Source organism: Microtus pennsylvanicus, chromosome 2 (assembly GCF_037038515.1).
Source record: "Microtus pennsylvanicus isolate mMicPen1 chromosome 2, mMicPen1.hap1, whole genome shotgun sequence".
In the NCBI taxonomy this organism is placed as follows: Eukaryota; Metazoa; Chordata; class Mammalia; order Rodentia; family Cricetidae; genus Microtus; species Microtus pennsylvanicus.
This window is the reverse complement of record NC_134580.1, coordinates 82,431,638-82,435,524: the sequence shown is the minus strand read 5'-3', so window position 1 is coordinate 82,435,524 and position 3,887 is coordinate 82,431,638. Positions and strand designations below refer to the sequence as shown.

The window sequence follows — 3,887 nt, the reverse complement described above, 5'->3', positions numbered from 1 at the left end:
CTCTGGGCTTCCTCCCAAACAAACACACTCCCAATTTTTTCAGGAGATCTTGTCTAATTCCCCTTCCCAGGGGATTTATGTATGCCTCTCTTAGGGCATTCCTTGTTTCCTAGCTTCTATGGGGTTTTGGATATTGATTAGTTATTCTTTGCTTTATGTCTAATAGTCTTTAATATAGGCATGTATTATTTTTCCTTCTTTCCTCGGAACTTTAGTACAGAACAGAGACATTTCAAACACAGCAAAGCTGGCAGATGGTGTGTTTGAAGTCAGAAAATTAAGAAAGACAATTTCAGATGTTGGAAGAGAAGCTGTAGGCACAAAGTACAGATCACATATTAACCAGAACTGCTTTTTTTGTGGTTTAGACTGCCTTTTCCCCCATCAGAAATCTGCAGCCTATATGGGGCCTGTAAGATAACACAGGCATCATCATTATCCCTGAAGCTATCTCCAACTGATAAACACTTGTAAATAAAAATTACCTTTCTCCAAAGGAGTCTCACTAGAGAAACACGCTATCTTTAGAATAGGTCACATGCCCCACAATCAATGGTCAACAGAAAAGGAACTTACCTGCATCATTGGAGGTCTTTTGTCATTTCAGTGATTTTTTAAAGATCTATACTGTTATGTTTTGCTTATTTATTCAGCCATTGTTTTTTTGTACTATAGGTTTTATGAATATATTATGGTGTTCTGATTTCTGCTCTTATGGGAATCTTGTATGTACATATCAGTGGTCTCTGCATGTCTGTTCTTGGGCTATTTTTCCATTTGTTTTGCCCTATTCCAATTTGTATGTTTTTTAATCTTATCTTATTATCATCCCTTAGGTGACTGTTCGTTTTCTAATATGAGAAAGATGCGGGGGAGGTGGAGAAGAACTGGAGGGAGTAGATGGATGGAAAACGATATGAAAAAAGTCTTAATAGAATTTAAAAAATTCAATGAAAAAAAGCAACAGTAACAAAAACAGAAACAACCCAAAACAGAATCCTTGCTTTACCCAGTAAGATGAAATCCTCTTCATTCAGACTCATGCTGTATTGTTTGCAGTGATAATAGCTTTTATACCCTTAAATGAAGATCAATCCCAGTGGCCTTTTCTCAGATATGCCTCTTTCCCCTTGTTACTCTTTTACTCTGTGAATTATTTTATTTGTTCATGTGTGTATAATGACATTATTTTGTGTTTATCTAGAACTTTAATTTCAACTCAGATGTCTATTCTTGTCTCTGGAGAAGTCAGATGATATCAGTTTATAAGGATGGTATCTAACCCTGCTCCTTAGACTACTTTACTGGCCATTTCTTCGCTGGGCTGTGTATATGAATGAAAGAACACCAACATCAGTACTTTAGAGACTCAAAAAAGGATGAAATCACAGATTTTTTCAGAGGATAGAATTTTCCATGCCCGTGTATCACTTATTGCCGCATGATAAAACTGAAAATTTTTAAGGGGTAGTTTTATAAGATACTTAGCCGTTAGATATAACCTTCAATTTACTTGATGGTTAGATTCTTTTAGTGTATTAATCATCCACTCTGCTTGACCATTTTTCCAGATGTTATAAAGCACACAGAGAAAATTTTCTAGGAGGCAGTTTGGACGTATCAAAAAATAATGTGCATTTATAAAATAAAGAACTACACTTGGACACTCTATCCTAAATTTAAATAATTCTAAATTACATCATCTATATAGTCACCTTTAGGGCAGAGCCAGTAAAAGCTACTAATGTCTCACTTTCCCACTAATGACTCTGAACACACTTCTGAATAAATTATTCACTTTCAAATTTACTCTGTATGCATTTTTGAGACAACACAACCTAAATTACAGAGACACTAGTCCTTTATAGAGAACTACTCATTGTGATTATTAATTTATTTACACAAACAAATTTGGTGTTAATTTTTTTATCACTATAGGTTATTTAAACAGACTAAAAAGAATTATCTATCCATACGGCATTTTTAGAATACTTATGTATTCTAATTTTTCAAAGAAAAAGGAGCAAGACACTAATGGTCTGTGGTAATTGATGTGTGTTGCTTACAAGGTAATGGAACATATGCCTTAGTGGAAACTTACATTATACAGTTATTCATATGCTTTTTGAGCTCCCACACCAGATTAACTCAGCAAAAATTGTCATAACCAACTCTTTTGTATAATCTTTGGATTGATACAAATATATCTTTGTTCCTCAATGTATAGATGACAGGATTCAGGGCAGGTGTGATAGCAAAGTCAACAATAAATAGGTATTTATCAATTGATGATGTAGGGAAAGGCCACACATAGAGAAACATACATGGAGTGAAAGAAAGAACAACCACAGTGATGTGTGCTGACAGAGTGACAAGTGCCTTTGACAAATCCCCTGAGGACCTTTTCCAGACGGTGACCAAAATGAAGACATAGGAGAGCAGAAGCAGGAAGAAGGCCCCCATGCTCATGAAGCCACTGTTGGCAACAACAACAAACTCAAACTTGTCTCTATCAGTGCATGTGAGTTGTATGATCCGAGGGAAGTCACAATAAAAGCTGTCTATTTTGTTAGGACCACAGAAAGGCAGGCTTATAACAAATGAGAACTGGAACAGGGCATGGACCACACCAGTGACCCAGCCAGCGATTACAAATGAAATGCATATTGTAGGGCTCATGATGCTCAAGTAGAGCAGAGGTTTACAGATGGCTGTGTACCTGTCAAATGCCATGGCTATGAGCAGCACCATCTCCACTCCTCCCATAATGTGGATAAAAAAGATCTGAGTCATACAGCTGTGGAAAGAAATTACTCTGTGTTCTTTCGGAAGATCTGAGATCATCTTCGGAACAGTGGTAGTGGAAAGTCCAACATCAATGAGGGACAGGTTGGCCAGAAGAAAGTACATAGGTGAATGTAAATATGAGTCAGCAATTACCAAAATGACAATGAAGAGATTTCCCACAATGATTCATAAGTAGAGTGTAGAGAACGTCAGTATGAGGAAAATTTTAGTTTCCCAAGAACTAGAGAGTCCTAGAAGCACAAACTCAGATACAGTGGAGTCATTTAGTTGATCCATTGGTATGGGTATTTTCAAATCACTTCTTAGGAAATTATGAAAATTTGTAGCTTAGCTACTAAGGGATATATTCAAATTACAAAACGCCCTGATTCTCTAATCAAAATCAAGAGAAAAAACTCTGAGTTGATAGCAAAAGAACAAGCAACTGAAAAATAATAAAACTTTTATGATAATGCCTTTAAGGAAACACAAGCATAAATATGGTAACGGAAAGCAGGTGGGATTCCTCCTATTTATTCTACAGCCAGACATTCTGTTATAGTAGGTTTGCTTTGCAGCATTTCTATATATGTTCTCTGAACTGTTTTCTAAGTGTTTTAGTGTCTGTTCACTTCAGATGACAGAATATCCATAGAATGTGTTCTTGTCGTATTTTGTAAAGTATTTTTCATGAATTGTTTCACTGGTGAAATGGAGGTGTAGGCACAAAGGTATTTTTATACACATGTAATTTGTACATTTCAGTCTTTTTACTCTCCCATTTTCTCATTCCCAAATCTTTATTGATTACTCTTCTACAGTCTTACTTTTTCTTTAACATTTTACAGCAATGATGAGAAGTTGGACATGTTTCTCTCTCTGATAGTTCCTTTAAAACAGTGCCTTGCATTTTTTTCCTTCGTGCTGCAAATGAAACAATTACTTTCTTTAGATGACTAATATTTAATTATATTTTAGTTATTTCTGTGTGTAAGCTATTGTAAATAGTATAGTCATAAATATGTAAAATAATGATTCTCTTCGGTATGCTCAATTTGTTTGCTTAAGATACAGCCCAAGGGAAAATAATGGATAAATAT

The 3,887-nt window shown here is 35.3% G+C and overlaps 1 pseudogene; it reads right to left on the bottom strand.

Moving 5' to 3' along the window:
- Positions 1-2,148: 2,148 nt before the first annotated feature.
- LOC142844268 (olfactory receptor 4F21-like) lies at positions 2,149-3,084 on the bottom strand (annotated as a pseudogene).
- Between the last annotated feature and the right edge of the window lie 803 nt (positions 3,085-3,887).